The following is a 24,533-nucleotide window of genomic DNA, read 5'->3' on the forward strand; positions in this document are numbered from 1 at the left end:
CATGCTAACTTGTCTCATTTCCCCCAAGAATTGCTAGCATGTGAGTTCTATAAAAATCGATTCATCATTTAAAGCCAGATGCGTCCTTTATTGAACCTGGCCCTTCCTTATTAAATATAGTGATTAAGACCAGAAATAAGGAAATAATACTTAGAATGATCTATCATTGTTCCTATATATTTTACTGCTAATGAAGCAAAAATACATTTTTATTCAATAGATATTGAGATAATCAAATAGAAAACCCAAGCGTCTCTTCAATTTCCTGATACAATTAATGGAAGGGTACAAAGTTCATTTAAAAGCAAAGGCTCTCCTTCACCTCTGAAATCAAAGTAATTAAAGCATCTGGGTTGCTTTCCTTTTGGATCTTAATAAGGGGAAAGATCATCCTGTTTGGACAGTTGGAAGAGTTTCATGTCATGCTTGGTTTGCTTTATAAAGAAGAAGGGAAAAAGCCTTTGCTAATGCATATGCATTATCTATATTATGTCAGACCATTTCTTCAGTGGAAAATTACCATTTTATTTTCTTAATTTATCTTTTTCATTTTTTTTCTTGTACAGCACTTATTTTTTTCTGGGAACTAGCCTTTCTTCCCCTAATTTTGACTTCTTGATTTCTACTATGGATATCCAGTACTGGGGTACTGGGCTTGAATTAACTTGACTCATACCTCAGCCTGGTTTCTTGGCTGCTACTTTTGAAATAGAGTCTGGAGAACTCCCCGCTCCCAGGCTGGCATCAAATCCCAATCCTTCTCTTCTCAGCTTCCTAAGTTAGAGTTACAGGTAAGAGCCATTAGCATGGGCTCCATATTTAGACATGATCCTGCTTCTTCCTACCAGAGTGAGCACCTTCCTTAGGATTTGTCAGAGTTCCTTCCCTGATATTTTAAACTTTGGAAATAGAGTTGAGTGCAGGCTGTCTTTTCTTATTGCCTGAAGCCCTTGGCAAGTAAGTTTCCTTGAATACAGCATAGCAGAAGTGGCAATATACAAACAAGACAAAAAGCAATGTGATGGCCTCAAATGGCCAAAACCTGTGACCAAATCACGTTTTCTACCAAAGCTACATCGTGTGCATTCTTGTGGCTAAGATGCAGGGTTCCAATATGAGAGAATCCAATAATACCCTTTTGTGGATCCTCTTCTTAAATGATCCAATTCAATCTGAATATGGGTACCAAAGTCTCAATTAATGAAGGCACTACTAACTATCCTAACAATTGACTTGGCAGTAATGATGAGCCACTGGCCAGCAGGTAGACTTGGATGTATTTATCTGTCTTTCAGGAGCTAGTTGGGAATAGGTATGAAAACTGCTCCACGCACACCATGACAATGGCATTCAAAGGCCAAAGGCTAGGCTCTGTCCATTTCAGGATTAGTGAGGACACCTTAGGTCAGGATTTAGACAGTTTCTTTCCTCTCTATCCTTTTTCAACTATTCTTTGTGCCTGTCTCGACACTTGCATCATCTAGCAACTTTGACGTCCAGATCATTTCTTAACACCCTGTTTGCTCAAACCTTACCTTTTCACCCCAATTTCAGCTTCCCAAGTGAGTTTTTTCTCAGCTTTCATGCCCATGGCATTCATCTACAGACAAATGAACAATGCCTAGGTCTGTACTGACAGCAGAGTGGCCACATGAGTCTATTTAATTGTATTCAGGCAAATAAAAACTTAAAGATAGAGCTATTTAGTCAGATTTCAAGTACAAATGTGCCTAACTGGATTACATATTTTCAGAATGGGAGAAAATCCCATTAGATAGTTCTAGCCTATAAGTGGGACTTGTCTGACTAAGGCAAGTTTTCTTGGTCACCTCCTGGGTAGTTCCTAAGAGAAGACTGCAGGAGTAGAGTAATGAAATATAAGAGCTAGAATGGTTTTTCTATGGCTCAGCCATGAAAAATGGGTTCTGAGGTCTTCCATGCTTCACTTGGCTCATGCCCTTGCCAGAGATACCTAGTCAATCACAGCACTATTTCTCTATGTCCCAAGACTGAAATCTTTCTGAATGCTCTGCTCTTGGTAACTTCTAACAAAAATGATCAGGATGAGTGTTTAAGATGCACCACTTAGAACCTGATTCTAGTCCAATTCTTTCATTTAGTTGAAGAGGAAATCAAAGACCAGTGGAGCAATTAAGAAATAGGATCTGGCCTCAAACATTGAACTCCTGATTAAAATCAGTAAGTTCCAAGTGAATGGATAAGAATTAAATTGCTGGTGTTCACATCTCAGTTCTACATTGTAATTTCTCATATGGTTATTCTACAGTGTTAGCCCAATACTATAAGATGCTGGGCACCTAGACACTATTGTGGAACAAAAGGTCAGGATGGCTCAGAGTTCTCCTGTTATTCCCTTCATATTGATCAGGAAAGCAGAAAATCAAAAAGGTTAAATCAATAGCAAATTTCGCACAGCTAGTTCACCCTAGAGTTATTCTTACCTTAAGTATTTAATCACCAGAACATGTTGTCTAAGTAATTCCTGTTTCTGTAGATTTTCCAGAATTATGTTTCACCATTCCAGTGGAGGACACTAAAATTCATATATTTGTATATTTGCACAGCACTTTGACACAGCCAACAGTGATCCTGATGACAGATAAATTGATGTGGACTTGGCTCACTGGGACCTTATTTCTGGAGTAAGTATTTCTACAATTTGTCCATCATCTGGTTAGAAATGAACTCAAGGTCAAGGGCACAGTCCAGTCTACTTTCTCCATTACTTCCCTGGTCCAATAAAGCTGTGATACACTACACAGAATGAAACTGCTTTTTGACAGCTTTTGACCTACAAAAAAAGTGCCATTTTCGAACCTAATAATAAGCATCTTCAATTTACAAATAAGGAAAAGTGGCTCAGACAGCATCAATAATTTGCCTAAAGATGAACAACTAGTAGTTTCAACTCTAAATGAATCTGAATGGGTTAACCACCAGTGGTAAGTGTAGCTGGGGAGCAGGACCACCTCCATCACAGAAAGAGCCCTCCCCTATCCTGTTTGGCACCTATTTGTTCAAATTATCATGTTAATAAAATTGTATTTTGAGCCACATGCCCATGACTTTCACTTTGCCAGTTTTGTGTGTATGTGGGTAGGGTGGTGGTAGGGGGGGCTGTGAACTCGAGGTTTTGTTTGATCTCATATGGCTTCTTTGTTCAAGGCTCTACCTTGACTCATAGCTCCGCTTCTCGCTTCTTGCTGGCTAATTGAATATGAGTCTCTCAGTTGACTCTGAACCAAGATCCTGAGAGCTCAGCCTCCTGAGTCACTAGGATTACAGGAGTAAGCCATCGGCGCTGACGGCTTTGCCATTGTTGAACTTTCTTATGTAGGCAGCCTTTTGACTCCCTTTATTTCCCTGCAAATATTAACTCGATTTTCATCTTCTTACTGGAATTTCTCTCTGTCATCTCTACTTCATGGCAAGTAGCAAAGCTCTTAGGAGGGAAGCTGTGTCAACGCTTTCCCCTACACACAGGGGTTAATTTGTCTTTAAAATTAAAACATTTTCCAAGGAGTACCTTGTGTGTAATTACTTTGTTTTAAGGTCTCATCATCTTCAAGATTGTTTTTATTTGAGCTAATAAAATAGAAGATTTATCCAGAAGCATATATCTGCAAAAAAAGTTTAATGTATTATTTTAATGAACACATTATGGTAACTACTTATTGGTATAGTGTGTTATTTCAAAAGAAGTGTACAATATGTAACTATTAGATCTTTGCCTTCTAAACTGAATGTACATCTCATTCTTCCAGCAGTTGCTAAGCCAAAGGCAGCTTTGTATGACATAAGGCTGTGACAACTGAAAAGACAGCTAGTTCAAATATTTCAAAGGAACATGGCAAGAGCTTGTTCATATATGAGATATGATACCAAATGCTCGGATTATCTTCCCATCTCCCCCAAACATCTGTTTACCAGTAGAGTACCACAGATACCCTCCTTTGTGTGAGGCAATTTATCAATTGTGTTAAAAATTCGACACAGGTTCTAATCCTTAGCATGTTACACATTTTTTTGCCAGTCCTGGGGCTTGAACTCAGGGCCTGAGCACTGTCCCTGGCTTCTTTTTTACTCAAGGCTACCACTCTACCTCTTGAGCCACAGCGCCACTTCTGGCCTTTTCTTTTATGTGGTACTGAGGCATCAAACCTAGAGCTTCATGCATGCTAGGCAAGCACTCTATCACTAGGCCACATTCCCAGCCTGAGCATGTTACACATTTACCTAGACAGAGAAGACATATTTCCAAAAATATGTAGAGAAAGAATCTTGTGGAATGACGAAACAGGGCTTATGAATATTGGTTGTTAACAAGTTTTAAATAAAGGTCACATTACAATGTTGGAAGCTGTGGCATGTATTAAATTAGAACATTCAGAAAAAAATAATTTTGAAATAACCCGTAGAACTATGTTCTTGCTTTCATTATTTGCAAGAGGTACTGGTTATTTTGTTGAGGGCTGATGTCAATATAACATACACATACATAAACAATATCTATTAAATACATAATATATTAAACTAACATCAAATCAATGTGCTATGTGTACAATGGATATGAATTTCTGCCTGAAAAAAAATCTGCTCCTCATGTCCTTTTCATGGGGCTAGGCTGATTGCTGCTCTATTGTCTTTAGAATCATTTCTGGACCAATTTTCTCAGGCATGGAGTGTGTACAGAAGAGATCTTTATCTTCCACACACTGTTATGCCCTGTACAGCTGGACCTGTCCCAGTTCACCATCCCAGAGCAAATAAGACACTATTAATATTTTAATGAATTACCTTTGGATCCGCATTTTTAAAAAGTCAAGAGTGCTAGCTTCTTTCAGGGACTCTGAAACCCGCAGCATTCTCATCCCTTGTCAGTTCTGTTCCCTGAGATGTTTTCCGTGTTAACTCTCAGCCCTGTCATCTTTGGCTGTTTTGGCACTCCTGTGCAGTGAGTAGCAGCCACAACCTTAGCTCTGTTCATGTGGTTTTGCAATACTCTCACTTGCTTGCTGCTGGGTAAAAATAATCCCCAGGCAATGTGTGCAACATATTTAGCATCATTTTAGAGAAGAGGGGAAAAAGACATCTTCAATTCATGATAAACTAAAATCATTTCTTATTTTTCAGTGCAGTAAGATTAGATTTTCAGATTGATACCATGGCAACTCACATTCCATTCAACATGAGTTAATAATATGTCTTCTCAGAGCTCATAACACACAAAGGGGCCTAAACAACATTCATTTTCCTGGTGTATTTTTTTAAACCTCTTTAGACAATCTTTTAATTCTGATTTCCGGTGTGGTTCTACCATTGCTTGGTTTTTCAGCCCTTGAATTTCACCTCTGGCTCAAAGCATTTTTGGAAAGTGTGAATTGACCACTAGATGGCAGGAGCGCTCCATCTAAAAGGGGGGACCGCAATTAAGCAACAAGCTTTAGCTTTCCTCGGCCTCCTGGCTGGAGATGGTGGTGGGTAGGGGAGGGGGGTGGGGCACAGATTATTGATTGGTCTACTGACCCCTTGTCTCCTCCTCCTCTCTTCCAACACTAATTGCAATCCTGGATCCTGTGGCTCTTCAAGCATTCTGCCAGGATGGTAGCTTTGAAGATGCTCTTGCTGGACAGTGGATCTGCAAGATGACAGAGCAGCTTTAGTCCAAGGTGGCTTGAAAGACTTTCTTTTAACTTTCCCAGCTCTGTGATCCTGACAGTCCTTTAAAGAAGTTCCTAAATATGTCTGGGAATGGGAGGGCTAGCTTCTACTAGCAATGATGTGTTAAGTCAACAAGGACTACTTCTGATAAGCCCTGTTTTCTGCCACATGTATATTTGTTTATTCATTTTTATCTTTGTTTTGATGTGCATTTAGTACTTGGTACCAGAGATACAACTATGTATGAGACACATTTGGGCCCTGCAAGAAACCTGTAGTTTAGGTATCAGAGGCATGAAGATGGCTGATGGTTGTCACAAGAAGGGAGAATAGAAGATATGGTAGCATTTCACTCATGGGATAAAGACCACAGAACCATCAAGGACAATCAGGAGTAAGGATAGGAGTTGGAAGGAGCAAAGTTCCAGACAACTGTTCAGCTAGAGATGAGAAGACGCTAACTCGCCTGTGGTCAAAGGGTGCTGTCGCTTGGGACTCCAGAAGTTGTTTGGCTGAAAATGATAGGATGACATGAGGACAATGGATGAGCAGCAACGGCAAGCAAGAACCAGGTGCTGTGTGCCATGCCCAGGAGTTTACTTTAGCCTGAATTAACTTTACCAGTGGAGAGTCATGAAAGGTTACATGAAGGCATGGGCCTGGACACATCTGATTTTTAGAAGGGTCATTCTGATGGCCATTAGAAAGAAATTAAAAGATTCCTAATAGAAACGAGTAAAATAGTAACGAGGGGGACAGAGAAAAGTGAGTCTGTGGCTACAAGGGGCAAAGGGATATGTAGAGATATATTACACAGGTGGCTCTGGTGAGAGAGTAACAGACCCAACAGACCTCTTGACCTTTGTCTGGGGTAACTACAAAGACTGAGTTGCTACTGAGGCTACCAGTAGCGGTTCTTGGTGATTTGCAGTGTACTTTGTAATAATAAATAGCATGAAGCTATAATTATTTAATAATCATTTTCCCTTTCATCCCTGAAATGACATTCAAGGATCATCTGCTTTATACAAAGCAATCTGTCAGGTTTATGTACAACATTGAGGTAAACGAAAGAAAGTGCTTGCTTTCCAGCCTTCAAAGAGCTCAGAGAATATTTTTTTTTCTTTTTAATATATTCTCCCTTCACATTTACTGCTTCTTTTAAAGATTTTATATTTGGGCTCTATATTATGGTGTTTCTCAAGATTGTTTTTGTAATTTCTCATCATTTGATTTAGACTAAAGGGCGCGTGGGGGCAGGCCAGTAGTAGAAAAGTTGATGACATCAATAAAGGCATTTAAAATGCTTGTTGAATAGAATGAAACACAGCAATCATTGTTAGAGTTACTTTTGACATGTAATTTGGAGCCTCTGCTAAAACTATTATGGAAGTTGAAACAAAAAAGAAAGTAAGAAAAAACATTACATCTGATTTTCTTTTTTGTGACATCCTTATAACTTTGTAAACTCAAAAAGCAATCGAGAAAACAACAAAATAATAACAAAGCAGTCAAGAGCTAGGTTCTATAATATGAGAACTGAGTATGTTGTGGATAGCATCCCAAAAGTCAAGTCTAAGCAACTTTACCATGAGGACTTACACACAATGGCCCTCTGTGTGCCAGTCCAGATTTTGAGACTTTTTGTTTGTTCGTAGAGATAGACAAACATGCATATCCTTACTGAATATTTGCTGAGTTCCTATATGTCAGGGCCAAACTGTGCATTTCTGTAACAGGGTTAATAAAATAGGGGTATCTTCTCAGGGTATCTTCCCACGATCTAGTGAGGATAACTGACCTCAGACAAGGAGACACAGGTGCATTGTACTCCTGTGTTAACCCACCACGATTTCTTCTCCTGGTGACTACTCATTTATGGAGTAAATATCTAGTTTTGCTTGTGAGACATTGAGAAGCGACTTGAGTCATTGAGTCATGGAGACCCGATGTGTGCCTTAGTCATCGCCATAGAGGTAGCATTCTGCTATCTTCATGATCAAAGAAAATAAGCACCTACTGGGAAGAGGCAGGTGGCCTCACAGGACCTTAGGAACAGCTCTGTTCCAGAGGCAGCAAATGTGCCAGTCTTCATCTTATGTATCGTCTCCAATTGATCCCAAGTAGCATCCTGGAGAGACATGCTGAGCACACTTCCAGGAAAGAGAGATTGTTTCTCAAGAGAGCAACAGTGTAAGAAGGGAGAGTAGTGACACACGCATGTTATTTCTCAATCTTTCACTGCACTGTGGTTGAATCAATAATATTGACATATATAAAGAAAAGAGGCACGGAAAAGTTGAGACATAATGTCTAGAAACTGAGAGGCCTGAGAAGTGATGTTGGGTAGAGACTGACATTCAGGTGTGAACACTATGGAAGTTATATTGATCAATTGTCAACAGGGTGTCAAGAATCTTGAGAATCTACTTTGCTCAAATTCTTTGTTCAGGAAGGCCTTTTATTATTTTGTTATTTGCTTTAAGTTGCATTTGAATGAAACCTTCTAATTGGCACACAGTAACATATTTATTGGGCACAATGACATGTTTTGATACCTGTACAGAATGTATGATCAGTCATTTCTCCGTTCACTGTGTTGGGAGCATTCAGCCTTTGAGTTCAGTTGCCAAGTCTACCAAAGCTACGAAGACACATAGCTGATAACAAATTTGGAGTCAGAGAAAAGCAAGTAAAGTACAGTTTCTTAAAACTATCACCTGAAGAATTAGGTCCTTCATTTTGGAGAATTCAATCCATAATCATAACCTCCTCTGGTTTCTGATTGGCCAGGAAAGCTGGGTCATGAACTTTGACTGGCAGTATCTTTCCTGTACTTTTTCCAGGTAGCCCAAATAAGTTAACTTGTAGAATAGATAATCATTGCAGAAAATTGATAACAAACTCAAGAAACTCACAGTCTTTGTTTGGACCTATACAACCTTTAAAAATAAACAAATGTGGCAATTAAAACATATATGAATTCAACTTGGATGATTTTGGCAAGAAACTACTATTCATTTTCTGTTCTCACTGGCACTTTCCCAGAAGCCTTTGTTTCTGAATGTATTTAAATGCAAATTTTAAGTTTACCCACACATTCTGTTAATGATGTGAGAGTTCTAATGTATTTTATTTCTCACTTAAATGCTGAAGCAAAAATGCAAATTTGAAGAACACTGAAAGCAGCTTTTTCTTTTTTGCCTTTTTAAATACTTGAAACTAGTGCCATCCTTCAAGTTGAAATGCACAGAAAAAAACACTCCTAATGACACTTGGTGCACAGCTTTGGCAGTAGGCTTTGTATTTCTTGCAAATGAATATTTCAGAATTGACTCACAGAAACTAGGTGCCGTATAAAAGTGCATGTGAAGTAACTTTCTCCAAGGGAAAGTACTTGAAAACACTGTAGACTCAATAAATACTGCTGGTGTAGTGGCTCAGCAATCTAAGAAGCACATAGAGTTGAAAAGAAAAGATTAGAAAGAGGACGGCAAAGGGAGAAGAAGCCAGAAAGAAATAGAGGAAGACGAAAAAAAAAAAAAAAGAGACATAATCCACCAGAATTTCAGCCTCAACAGGATGGTTTATTAGTCAAAGTTCCCCAGAGGAGCAGAAGCAGTGGAACATCGCATATTTAGGGATTTATTAGGTTGTTTTACATGATCAGAGTTGAAAAGTTCCACAGCGGCCATCTGCAAGCCATAAGTCTGGGAAACTAGTAGATACACAGTCCAAGAGGCTGGAAGGCTCAGAAAAAGCGAGAACAATGATGCATCTCCAGTCCAAGGCTGAGAACTGGAGTGGAAAATCACTGGTGCAAGTCTGCATTCAAAGGCTGAAGAATCGAGAGTCTTATGTCCACAAGTGCTAGCAGCAGCAAAACTGGTCCTGAAGGGCTGAGCCTGCACGTATGTGAACATTCCACTGTCTTCTGCACTTTGTTTTGTCCATCTGGGCCCCCAGCCTATTGGTTTGGTGCCACCCATATTCAGGAATGTTCCTCCTCACTGAGTGTCTAGATCTCCATGTTGTCAATCTTCTAAGGAAACACCCTCTCATATACCCAGAATTAGTTGTTTTTTTTTTTTTTTTTTTTTTTACCAATTTTCCAGGTGTGTCTCAATCCAGTTAAGTTGGTAACCTTATTAACCATTTCAGCTGATGAACCAGGCATTAAGTGTCACACTAACAGATCAAATGAAAAGGTGTGTGGTTTTCAAGGCATAAACAAAGCTACTAACATAGGGTGTAATATAATCACCATGATGCATTATTTTAATGGTCATAAGTTCCTTCCATCCAAGTATGTAGGCAATGAGAAACTTACTTTTTAAAATCAATTGGTGGAGTCACAAACTTTCATGTACTCTGGGGTTGGCCATGTACATGCTTTGTCAAATGGGACTTTAAAGCCTGTAGAACATGAAAAACTTGGAAAGTGTTCAGGGGACTGGTGTGAGCTCTCTCTGGTCAAGACTACTAGAGGGTAAAAGGCCTTACTGTTACTTTTACAGATGATCACAGATAATCACAATCATCACAGATACCACAATGCAAATGCCATCCTAAGATGAGTCAGTTAAGTCCTCATTGCTTCTGGATGACCTAAGGGAGAGTCTGTCTCCAGTTTCCACAGGTGGCTGACACTCCTTGGCTTGTGGGCTCTTCTCATCACACTGACCATCACTTTCCATCATTACATCCCTGACTTAGGTCTTCTCCCTACTTTTGTGATCACATTGGACCAGGATTTATGCCCTTTCTCAAGATCCTTAGCCTAACTTCAGTTCAACTTGTCATGTAGAGTAACATATCATTTTCATAAGTTGTGAAAGTTCGTGTATCAAACCTGTTGCTGCCCATTTGCTGTGTTACTGAGGCTAAGTACAGGGGAAACAAATTGCCTTTCCCAGTGTCAGAGCCAATGTACCGGTACATGAATGAGGCCATCTTGTCTTTCTCCAGCCAGTTCATAATTCACCAAGATGAGTAAGTTCATGTTAGACAAGCAAAAGTAAGTAAATGAATCCACACCACCATGTTATAGAACAGCAAGAAAGAACGTCATTGATTTTTAACCCTGGAGTAGTGTGCCATGGACCTCTTCAACTCTAAATAATTTATTTTTTAGTCTTGGAAATTCTACGTCTTTATTGGCAAGAGTGAAATTTTGAAGGAAAATTGTTTAAGACTTCATATACTGCTATGGGAATTATGTTGTAGGATACTGATTATCATTTCCAACCTACCTCTATTATTCCTTCTCTTTGGACATGTTAAGAAACAAATACAGAAGGAACGTATAATTAAACATGTAATCAGCTTGCTGGAACATATCTGGTTGTTTCTCTTGATGTTTTTAAAAAATTTATAATTATAAATTAATTGTAGTGAAGTATTTTATTGTGATTTTTACAACTTGCACAGAATACACTTTGATCAAATTCACCCATCTATGTTAGTTTTTCTTAACCATTCCCCCTTCTACCTCATTCTTTTGTCAGTATTGATATCCCTTCTATGTTTATAATTTTTAAATAACTTAAGATATATGTTTGACCCTTATCAGTTCCATTGAAAATTGTTCTATTTTTTCTCATTTTTGGAAATTACAAATGCTTGGAAATATTTTCTTGTTCATCCTGACTCAGAATCACTGAATGGTTTATACCACACTCTTGTGATGGCATTATATCCACAAAAATTTATAGACTATTCTAATCAAATCATGGTCTACCATCTATCATTTGTTAGGCATAACCTCTGGAGTTGGGCTCTATAAGATGCCATACAGACCAAGTTAAAAAGGCAGAGCCCTACATTTCCAAGAAGTTCAATGAAATTTAATACAGCAGGTTTTTTTGAGGAATAATAGAAAGTCTCTTTGGCCTTTCATTAAGTCACATATTAAACATATGATTTGTAGCTCAAGATGATGACTTTGAAGTTTACTATTGTGTCTTCTAGACCATCTTCATTTTGGAATTTTGTCTTCAATGTCACTCTCATTGTCTTGGAAACCAGGCGGAGTTGAAGTTGAGCCTTATTAATTACATTTGTTGATGTTAGGGCTTTAAGGTGATAAAGGACACGCCTATCATCTGTTTTCTGAGGTTTCTTCGATATGTATAAATGATTTAGCATTTTTTCTCTATATATATTTGATCCCCTAGATTGCCTGGGATTTGGTATTTTTTGCTTCTTCCTTGTGGAAGAAGTCTGGCTAGGCCAGAATAATTAGAATGGCCTTAAAAAAGGAAAGCATGTGTAGGTGTTCAGCAGTATTTAAGTCATTCTCCCAAGCAAGCATGGTTTTGTGAGCAGAAGTCTTGCCCATCCCTCAGCAGACAACTTGCTGAGTAAAGGCAAGCATAGAGTATTGCCACTAATTGCATGCGAATTTCATCTAATCCTTTTTCTTTAGGACCTAGTTTCCTCAACTGTTAAACCAAAAAAAAAACTAGGACTGAATACTATGCATCATTTCTTCTATACTTTAATTTTTTTTTACTTCTAATCTTCTTTTTTGAGAATGCTGAGCTAGACAAATCAATACAACAAACAGACACACTTTGTCTCCCTGAAGAAAGCAGCCTATTTCCAAGTATAATAGTTCGTCTATAAATATGTAGGATGTTCTTTCCAAATATATTGAAGGACTTGCTTGTAGGTCTGGAAAGTAATAAAGTTTCTTTAAATTTTCTTTTTAGTAAGCAGAAAACAATGAGCTTTTAAAAGATGAGCATGATTAGACAGCTTTTCTAATTCCATTGCCATTAACACAAAAAAGGTGTTACCTGTTATTTGAAATTATTTCAATATGACATTTACTTCAAATGCTCATCATATGAAACATATTCATTCATTTTCTTACTCATAAAATATTCAAGCCCTCCATTTTCCCAGATTAGTTCTACTTTTTTTCTGAGTATCATCTTCTTGGAAAGTACTGAGACAAATGAATGTTAATTGTGATTTGCCCCACTCTCTGGAGCTATAGAAAGAAGGGGCCATTGATCCTTCCTTTTTTCCCTCCTTTCCTCTTTCCTCTTTCTTCACTTCCTCCCTCCATTCCTTCTCTCCTTCCTTCCTTTTTTTTCTATTGTCTGTGTAGGTTAGCTTGACATTCCTGTCTGATTTAACAAGGTTTTAGTCTGTCAGAAAGAAAACACTATGGGGAGATGCCCACAAAGATTAAGGGAGCACAGATAGCAGTGCTGTTAATATGGACAGGTGACATTTTGAGATAGGCTAGTGGATGGCAGAGACAGGATTTAATCCCCCCACCCCACCCAAACTCAAGCTATGAACCCTCTACTCATTTGCTGTCTCCATCCCTCTCTCCTAAATCTACAATCCAAGATTATCTGCAAATCAGACCCCATTTCTTTCCTGTGCTTTTCCTGGACTGTGGCAGTCCAATATAATAACACTGTCATTAAGGCACACTCGGTGATAGGTCCTTTACTACTACAGAGATTGTATTAATTACCATAAAATGGTTACCTTTTAAAAATAGGCACAGGGATATAATTTATATACAACTAACTAGGCATGTTTAAAATATACAAATTGGGAAATATTGACATATATATTCAAGTGTATGGAGCCATGACTATGATCAAGAAAGTGAACATTTCCATCGCTCAGGAGAATTTCCTCCAGGCTCTGCCTAATACCTTTCAACCAACCACCTTTGCCTGCAGAGGAGCACTGAGCTGCTTCCTGTCACTATGGACTAGTTTGCATTTTTGGAAATTTACATGATGAAATTATATGGTGTTAAATCTTTCATGTTAGGCTTTACCCACTCCAAGTCGCTGCTGTGGTCCCAAAGAGTTCATTCTTTTAGGTAGCTGGATATTGATCCCTGTATAATCATGCAGAGTTCATTCATTCCTTCCCCAGATGTCTGGTATTTGCATTGTCTTCAGTTTTGAATATTATCTGGTCAAACTGCTATAAGTATTCATGTAAAATCCAAGATGACTTGGATTTTGACATACCCAAAAGATTTGTAGATATTTTTGTTTCCATTCAGCTCTGAGAGTCTGTTTCCCTCCTCCCCCCCTCCCCCTCCCCCTCCCCCTCCCCCTCCTCCCTCCCCCTCCTCCTCCTCCTCCTCCTCCTCCTCCTCCTCCTCCTCCTCCTCCTCATCTTTAGGTAGTTGTACAAAGGAGTTTCCATTTAACAAAGCAGTTTATGAATACAATATATGTTGATCAATGTCACCCTTTTAAATATTCTCACTCATCCTTCCCCTACTGACTTCTTCCCTCATTTTTCTTAATTTTGTAAGATGGACATTGGATGTGTGTCTGTATTCTTCCCCTCTTCTCTCTCCATTGGTCTACTGCTTTCCCCTTGGCCTCAACCCACCCATTTCAAGTACCTGCTTCCTGGTGTTTTCTTTTGCTGAACACTGATTTTTGCCTTTCTGAGAAATTACAATATTTGAAATCTCCCATGATTCTACATTTGTATACAGTTGTATATTATCCAACATATTTACTATTTACTTATGCATTTGCAAGGTAGTTCTACCTTCTACATATAAAGGAAAACATGGACCTTTGTCTCTCTGCACCTAGCTTACTTCACCTAAGATAATTTTTTTCCAAGTCTTTCCATTTCTTTACAAATGGCACAATATAATTCTTTCTAATATGGGTAAAATTCCATTGTGTATATATATCACATTTTCTACGATCCAGAAACTCCACTCATGGGTATTTGCCCAAAAGATTACAAACGAAGAAACAAAGCCACAGCACAACCATGTTTACTGCAGCAGTATTTGTCATAGCCAAAGTATGGAATCAGCCCAGATGCCTCTCAGTGGATGAATGGATTAAGAAAATGTGGAATCTGTTTTTTTTCTTTTCTTTTTTTGCCAGTCCTGGGGCTGGAACTCAGGGCCTGAGCATTGTTCCTGGCTTCTTTTTGCTCAAGGCTAGGACTCTGCCACTTGAGCCACAGCGCCACTTCTGGCCATTTTCTATATATGTGGTGCTGGGGAATTGAACCCAGGGCTTCATGCATATGAGGCAAGTACTCTACCACTAGGCCATATTCCCAGCCCTGTTTTTTGGTGTTTTTTTTTTTTTGTTATTGTTGTTTTTTTGTTTTGTTGTTTTTTACCCTAGGTCTTAGCAGAGACTTCTCCTTATCCCTGGTATCTTCTTTCTCATCTCTGTTTCCACTCTTACTGCCACTGATGATCTTCATCTTGTTCTTCATGTCCCAATAGAGGTCTCACTTTCAGAATCACTTTCCTGATTATCAACTATGAGTTGACCATCCTCATCTGGCTCGAACACAACACCTTTTCTTTGTGCACTGTAGGTCTTACAGTAATTGCACCTGTGTTTTTCAGGATCTACTTGAGGTCAGGACCATGTTTTATTTCTTATGACATCCCCAGAATTTACATTGTATACTTAAATGTATGTCAAGCAATTGAATAAATAAGGAAATGTGTGAAAAGTAAAAAGTGGAATCCATGATATAGGCAAAAGGAAATCAAGTATTTACAATTATATTGTGGGATAGTTGTATTATCTGACTAAGTTTTAGTGCATATGCTAAAAAATCAAACTTGTAAAAGTTAAATGGATAAACTGGTCCATAAACTGTTTATAATAAATTTGTTTATATTGGAGAGCTGAGTAATTGTAAGTCATTGTGATGGAAGAATGAATTACATTAGGCTACAAATAGGTTTTTAACATTTAAGCATCAATTTTACATGCACTAGAAGATGAATGATCCAACTCAATTCATCATACAGTATTTATCCCAATATTGCCTTTCTTGATTCATTTACTTATTTATTCATTTTTGCTGCTAATCTTCAAAGCGCACCAGGATATGATTTTGAACTGCTTTTTATGTAAATTTCCTGCTGTGATTAGCTCTCTAATCTAGAATGGATAGCATTATAAACTAGCCAAAAAGAGAGGCTCATTCCACACATGGAGCCATTACTTTTCAGGAGATGTGATGCAAATCAGTGTCCATTGCCTACATCGAAAAGCAAGGATTTTCCAGGATGATAATATTAAAGAGAGTACTTTAGGCTGCTTGCCCCTGGTTTGTAGGAGTTCTAATCTGCAAAGGAGGTAGGAAGACATTAACAGTCAAGGCATTGATTATGTCTTTGGAGATAGGCATGTCCTAGGGTATGAAGTCATGGGGATGAGGGCAGGAAAGCAACCTGGAAGTGGTACGCCAGTATAACTCTTCAGTGTCCTAAAAAAGGCTTTGGATTCTATTCTATGGTCAGGGGAAATACAATATTTTTAAAATGTGGGTTTTAAAAAAGTAATAAATGATCACAGGGCCATTTTGAGGATTATTATAGTAACCGATATGAAAGCATTATAACCTCTGGAAAGACAATGTTGTATAAATCAAAACTCTCTTCTACTTATCTAATTTGACAGGTTTTAATTAGCTCATCATTTAAATTCAGACTTTCTTTAAAACTTTCTTTGCAAAACTGTAAGTAAGATGTTCAAAGGAGTTACACCATTGGAATTCTCCCCTGCACATACCATACTTCAGTTGACATGTTTGTTTTTATCTAAGTCAATTTGATTTCTATCAATAACTATGTCATGGTTTTAACACAAGTTTGTTCCCGTAAGTACATTTTCATATATATTATATTATATGTGTATGCATTTATGTGTGTGTTAAGTAGTGGATCATATTGGTTTATATTGCTACATAACAAATGCAATAGCTTGAAATAGCACCCATTTATTAGCTCAGTTCTGTGGGTGAGAAGCTTGAGTAAGCTCAGCTGCTAGGCTCTATGTGTAAGATTTCACGGTGACAAGCAGGCCAGATTCTTATCTGGGGTTCTAGAGAGGATTTACTTCCAAGTCCATCCCATCATTGACAGAATTCAGTGTAAGAATATTTCTCTTATATAACTCCAGTTACATAAGAGTGTAATGATCAAATCTTAGCAATGCAGTGTAAATAAAACACTACTATATCATTCACTGTAATATTGAAATTATATAATTTCTGACAATATACCTATTTAGCAGTTTTTCTTCTCCAGTCTTTATATTCTGTAAGAGTCATCCACTACATTTTTGTCACACTCCTTTAGTTCTTTTTAAGAATGCAATTTAGGAACTAATCATCATTTCTGATGTCAAATTTGTGGCAAAGTACTAAAATTATCATGTATGTATAGATACACAAGCTTATTTTTCCCCCAAATATTGTACATTTGTAAGGATAGTAGGGATTCTTAAGTTGTAAATATTGATTTTCACTTTAATACTGGAAGAAATATGCAAAAATATAAAAAATGCCATCTTTCATATTGAAGGAACTTTATTCAACTAACATTATTTATTTATTTATTTATTTATTTATTTATTTATTTATTTGCCAGTCCTGGGCCTTGGACTCTGGGCCTGAGCACTGTCCCTGGCTTTTTTTTTTTTTTTTGCTCAAGGTTAGCACTCTGCCACAGCGCCACTTCTGGCTATTTTCTATATATGTGGTGCTGGGGAATCGAACCCAGGCCTTCATGTATTTGAGGCGAGCACTCTTGCCACTAGGCCATATTCCCAGCCCCTCAATTAGTATTAAATAATGTTTTTAAATAGATATAATTAAAATACCACATAAAATTTGAGAAGATAGTGTAGCTCTTCTAGATATTCCATGCCCATTTCCCCCTACTGTTAGTATCTTATACTAGCATAATACATGTTGCAGTTAATGAACTAGTATCAATACATTATTAAAGATCATAGTAGTAACTATTTGGGCTTCTCTTGAGAGGGACAGTTTCTTAGACTATACTTGTTTGATAGCCTTAACATCTATTGAAGAGAATTAACCAGGAAGTTTATAGCATCTTTTTCTATTGGAATTTGTATGATAATTCTCTTACAATTTAACTAACATTGTATGAATGTTTGAGCAATATCACAACGATGAAGTGCCATCTTGATCACATGACATAATCTGCCTATAACCAACAGGACTTACCACTTTGAAGTTGGCCTTACTCCCCTTGCAGGAATATGTGCCAGGGTTCTTTATGAGCGACTCCAATTCCCCTTTCCATACTGCATACCTTGGAAGGAGAATACTGCTTACAGTCCACACTGTGCTCCTACTTTTCAAGATGGAAATTTATATACATCATTTGTTAGTTCTTTGCATGAAGCTTTGTTTCCTTTTCCCTTGTTTATTTGCTGTTCATCAATTCACTTCAGTATAGCCTCATGAATATTTATTTTATACATTGGGCCCTAATCCAATATTACTTTGGGCCACTCAGAGCTCTTTCAGTTCACTCTCCTCCTGCTTTCTGATGTCTCTGTGACATTTGGGTTTGGGTTGTTTTGGCTGGTATTTGAGCATTTTCTTACCTTCTGGCAACTCCAAGAAGCTTCAAGATCCTATGATGTATTTTTGTACTAATAGATTTGTTTTTATAATAACTTTGTTAATATTTCAGAAACTCTATTCTTATGTAGGTTTCGGTAAAATATTATGAAGACTGGCAGCCATGTAGAAAGGGGGAAGAATAGACATGAAGTATTGGGGAGTATCAAAATTACATGTTAACATTTTCAGCATAAACTTGTGGTTGTAAATTTTAGGGATATCTCTGAAATATTTCTTCTCTAGAAGCCCATCCATCTGATATTAAAAACAGATAACTCAGCTCTAATGATTGTTTCCCTAGTAGATCTTTCACTCTCCTTTTGATTTCCAGACCCTTTGTCTTCAAGCTTAAAGTGGATTTCTTATAAATGGCAAAACTTGACTCTTCTTGTCAAAGTTGACCCTTCTTGGAAAAGTTTCTGCCTTTAATAGGTATACTTAATATATTTACATGCTACATAATATTTAGAATCCTAATAACTGTTTGTTCCACTTTCCTTGTTCCTACTCTGTTTTCCTTCATAGCCTGCCCAACAAATTCCAACAATTTTAGATTTTATTTTCAATTTCTGCTTCTTTATGCTAATAAGATGACTTACCCAAATCTGCTGGCACCTCTTCCTGTAATGAAGCAGAAAGTAAGTTTGATTAATTATGATTTGATCATTATCCTTAACTTGTGTGTTTTCATTGTAAGAATAGTAATATCATGCTATTTGTTCTTCAGTAGATAAATTATGTTTTGCCACATAGTCTACCTAGTTTATTTAATATATGTTATATATTTGAAAATAATTTTATGAGACAGCAAGACTAGTACAGTTGCTCTATCGTGACTTTGACTAGTATCAAAAAAATTACCATTTAAACAAAATACAACCAATACAAATGTTAGTACTCATAAAACAGGTAATTCTAGCTATTTTAATGTATGATTGCTTTTGTAGAGATATCACTACTTTTATTACTTGGATATATTGAAGTAAGAATTTTATCTCTCTGACTAACTAAAGTGCTGGCTAAAGACAAAAGTAAAAAGATAAGTGTATATGTTATGGAAAATGTAAGAACTTAGCACTTGTGTTGGATATGGTACTTTATTCCTTATAAATGCTTTCACACATTCCTGTCAGATCTCTGTGGTTATCAATGACAGAAACCTAACTCAAAGTGAATTAAGCACAAAGGAAAACTGATTGCCTTGAGTAGCCAATAAATGAGGAGATCTAGTTTCAACCATACAATTGGGAATCTGTCTCTCTCCATTTCTCAGCTATCCTTACCCCCGTGTTAGCCTTGCTGGCTGACAATTTGACATGAGCAGCTCCTGGCTGGTTTGGCAAGCAGAGCAAAAAGAAAGCATCATTGCCAGTCAGTCAATAAATACTTATTGAAAGTAATAAATGTGGGAAACCTGTGACTTACACAACTTTAACCGGGATAATTAATGTTATTGTCTTCCATGAGCATAGCATCTGATGATATGAGTGACACAATAAAGAAATGAAAAAAAGTAATTCAACCCTAGCATACATAACCAATAGAGAATAAATATAATGGCTACCTTTTGTCATTAAGGAATGGCTATCTGTGTATGGCATATTTAAGTTTACTCAAGGACCATTATTATGTGTAAAAGTCAGCCAGGGAATGAACCAGTGGATAACCTTTTCAAGAAGAAAAGAATCAAGTGCATGGTTCTTAAACAGCACAGCCTGTTTGAGGTCCAGAGTGAAGTAAATGTGAGGAAAGAGCAGATGATGAGATAAATGAGATAGTCCACAATTAGATTATAATGGCTTTATGGGCCACAGTAAATCTGAGTTCAGATTTAATCTTTATCACAATGACAATTATTGAGAGCTATCCTAAGAGTAGGGTGTGATCTTGCAGAATGATCTTGCTGAAGATGATGTTGAAGGACTCAGTGGGGAGTTAAGGAGGCTTGTGTGATATACTCCTCCCTAAGGAACTGAATATGGTCAGGCCAGTGTACTCGGAATTACTGAATCTCAGCTTCTCCTGCTCCTGAACCCAACTTTGCACTAAAAGTAGGGATGGAATGACATTCTCACACTGAGGGGTTACTTAGAGAAGATGGTTCAATGTATGCTGAGAAGATGCAAACAAGAACATTTCTGCTCCATTATTTGACATAAGCAAAGTCCTGGAGCCTGGGTCTTCTGGAAACCATGATTCCTATACTTAAAGCAATTTCCTCACAGCTTTTGAGGAGCATTGGCAAATCTGAACTCTGAAGGATGTGGTTTAGGTTTAAAATGCTGAGCAAATGTAAAATATGTCTTGAAGTAACATGAAGATGCACTTTCTGTCATTTAATTTTTGTAAACCATGCCCAAAGAATATCAAAGAGATCATACTCGGGGAGGGAGGGGTGACATTAAGTCAGTGGTCTCAAATCCTAACCTTTCCATAGCACATATAGTCTTTACGGCAAATCTAAGTGTGTTTTCAGTGAGGCAGCTTTTGAGTAACTTTGAGAAACTCAAGTACAGTAAATCACTAATATTTAATGATATTCATCCGAGAGTACCCGGGGAAATAAACTGTGAGATAGTGGCTGACTGCCAGAAAGTTTGATGTTTCCTGATGATTGGAGGAAAAGTTGCTAATTCTACACTTATCAAGGAAACAGGCTTGAAAACAGAAGGAAATCCCAGAAACTACAGATCACTGAAACTCATCTCATCATATCAGTTCTAGGGCAAGTGATGGAGAGCTGAATTAAGTTTGGGCACTTGAATAAGTACAGCCTGAAGAGTTTCACTCACAGAATTTTTGTATCACATTTGAAGTTCTGTCATAGAAACTATCTCCAGGGAATGTTTGGCTCCTTAGCTGGGCACTTTTGTGAACTTCTTCCTATCAAAAGAATGCCTATTCTTCTTTTATTCTGTCTCTGCAGCTGTGACTAAAATTGAAGTATGGAGAATTCAAGACACTTTTCTTTCCTTTAATAAATAGTTTGATGTTTGGGATGAAAGAGACTTTCGAGCTCCAGTTGGCAGAGCTTCTTGTTGATTTTTTGGTTGTGTTATGTGGTGATTAAAACAGAGAGCACCATTCTTAACCTATAGATAGTCACTTGAGTATGACCAGCACAAGGGTACTGTTAGCTGTGAAACCCAGTGATTCTACTTCCTGTCTTTTAGAAATCTGCTTAGAATACCTCATTCACAGTCATTCAAGGGATAGGGAGTAGGGGTATGTTTGTGGTCCTGCAAAGTTGTCATTGAGCCTGGGATGTCAGTGTGTAATGGGGAAAAGGAAGTAGTTTCCAACCTAAGTATAGAGGAAAGAGGTGATGAGTTGTGCTATTTATACTTTTTTTTCTAGTTTCTACATGCTCTTTTTCGGTTATCCTCTTTATGGCTGCAATTACAAGTGATCTTTCATATGCATGAATGATGTCTTATTTCATAAGTGTTGCCCAGTCTAGCCTATTTCATGTCTTGCCTAGTCTAGAGCAGATTCACATTCTTCATATTCCATGTCTCTACCACAAGAAATTTAACTTCACTGTATTCAAAAATCAAGGCATTTTCCCCTCCTAAATCTTATCTCTTCTGTGTTTCATATTCTGGGTAATAACTCTGCCAATCACTGCCAATTCAGGCCCCAAACCTTAGACTCTTTCTTGACTCTTCACTGTCCTATACTTCCTTACTTTATCACTCTCCATATTCTGACAGACTACTTCCTTTAAAAAATTGCTTTGTACCAAGGAGCCCAAGTGTTTCTCCTACACCTTCTTTTAGTGTTTTCAGGGTGTCTGTTTTGATTTCGAGGTCTTTAATCCATTTGGAATTGATTTTGGTGCAGGGTGATATATAAGGATCTAGTTTTAGTTTGTTGCATGTGTTGAGCCAGTTTTGCCAGCACCATTTGTTAAAGAGGTTATTTTTCTTCCATACTATTGTTTTAGCTCCTTTATCAAAGATTAAGTAGGCGTAGTTCTGTGGGTTCATTTCTGGGTCTTCAATTCTGTTCCATTGGTCTTCAGGCTTGTTCCGGTGCCAATACCAAGCTGTTTTTATTACTATAGCTTTATAATACAGCTTGAAGTTGGGTATTGTAATTCCTCCAGCACTGTTCTTTCTGCTTAGGATTGTTTAGAAAGGCTACAAATCAAATAAAGGTTAGACAAATGGGACTGCAAACAATCTGCAGAGCTTCTGCACGGCAAAGGACATAGCTCGCAAGATAAACAGAAAGCCCACAGACTGGGAGAAGATCTTTACCAGCCATTCAACGGACAAAGGCCTCATATCTAAAATATATGCAGAACTAAAAAAATTACCCTCTTCCAAAACAAAATCGCAAAGAACCAATAGCCCCCTCATCAAGTGGGCTAAAGACTTACAAAGAGACTTCTCTGATGAGGAAATGAGAATGGCCAGGAGACATATGAAAAAATGCCCTACATCACTGGCCATAAAAGAAATGCAAATCAAAACAACATTGAGATTCCATCTCACCCCAGTAAGAATGTCATATATCAAGAAAACTAACAATAACAATTGTTGGAAGGGATGTGGCCAAAAGGGAACCCTACTTCATTGTTGGTGGGAATGTAATCTGGTTCAGCCACTCTGGCAAGCAGTATGGAGATTCCTCAGAAGGCTAAATATAGAACTCCCCTATGACCCAGCAGCCCCACTTTTGGGCATCTATCCAAAAGACCACAAACAACATCACAGTAATGCCACCAGCACAACAATGTTCATCGCAGCACAATTTGTCATAGCAAGAATCTAGAACCAACCCAGATGCCCCTCATTAGCCGAATGGATCAGGAAAATGTGGTACATATACACAATGGAATTTTATGCCTCTATCAGAAAGAATGACATTGTCCCATTTGTAAGGAAATGGAAGGACTTGGAAAAAAATTATACTAAGTGAAGTAAGCAAGACCCAAAGAAACATGGACTCTATGGTCTCCCTTATTGGGAATAATTAGTACAGGTTTAGGCAAGTCATAGAAGAGCATCACAAGGCCCAATAGCTATACCCTTATGAACACCTAAGATGATGCTAAGTGAAATGAACTCCATGTTATGGAGACAATTGTTATATCACAGTTGTGACTACTTTCAACGTCCCATGTGTATCTGTAGCTTCTATTATTGCTGATGTTCTTGTATCACCTTCCTGTGGTTATACCTACACTATCTCTGTAATCTTATCGGAGTATATTGGAAACCGTGTTTACTGGTATTGGAACTAGGAAATTGAAAGGGAATACCAAAATTGAGAGACACAGGGTAAAAAAAGACAAACAACAACAAAAGCAATACTTGCAAAACTGTTTGGTGTAAGTGAACTGAACACCTCAGGGGGGGAAAGGGTAAGGGGGAGGGGAGAGGGGGGTATGAGGGACAAGGTTACAAACAGTACAAGAAATGTATCCAATGCCTAACGTATGAAACTGTAACCTCTCTGTATATCAGTTTGATAATAAAAATTTGAAAAAAAAAGAAAAAAGAAAGAAAAAAATTGCATTGTAAAGGTGATATACAGAGGTGTTATGGTAACGTAAGTCGGGTCATGAGTACATTTCCTTTTGAACGGTGTCACCTCCCTCCTCATTCTCTCCCAGTGTTTTTCCCTCCTGACTTCCATCTCCCTGCCCCAGGTTGTATAGTTCATTGTCAACCTATATTGTCTAGTGAGTACCACTACTGAATTGGTTCACTGCCTGTCCCACCATTTCAATACTTACCTTTCCCCTCCCCAAGCCCAATAGATTCATAAACAAGACAAAGGATATAGAGATGAAAAACACTAACAAAATGGAATAAACCAAACAAAAAGAAAAAAGAAAAGAACCTCCAACCGTATAATAAAAAAAAAAAATTTTGCTTCCATTTATTGGAGTTCATTTAAATAAACACCATTTTATATGAACATATGCATGTAGTTATTGAGCCCTGTTGTTCCTCTCGTAAGAATATCTTCCTTTGTTTTCACTGTGTGAATGTTTAGACTGTTTAATCATATACAAATCTAATTATTAGTGTGTTTTTTTTACTATGCAATGGATTTACATGTAGATTTATAGGCACATTCTAGTGAAAAAATGAGGGACTACATGCAGCCTATGTTTCTTTGGGTCCAGCTTACTGCACTTAGTATAATTTTTACTAAGTCTTTTCATTTCCTTATGAATGGGACAATGCCATTCTTTCTGTTAGAAGCATAGAAATCCATTGTGTATATATACTATGTTTTCTTGATCCCTTCTTCCAGTGAGGTGCATATGGGTTGATTGCATGTCTTGGCTATGGAAAACAATGCTGACATGAACATGGTCATTCAGAAAATGAAAGTTAGATTTTTATATGTCACCCTGCACCAGAATCAACTTGAAAGGGATCAGAGATCTAGATGTAAGACCA

The sequence above is a fragment of the Perognathus longimembris genome, chromosome 12, assembly GCF_023159225.1.
Source record: "Perognathus longimembris pacificus isolate PPM17 chromosome 12, ASM2315922v1, whole genome shotgun sequence".
Classification (NCBI taxonomy): Eukaryota; Metazoa; Chordata; class Mammalia; order Rodentia; family Heteromyidae; genus Perognathus; species Perognathus longimembris.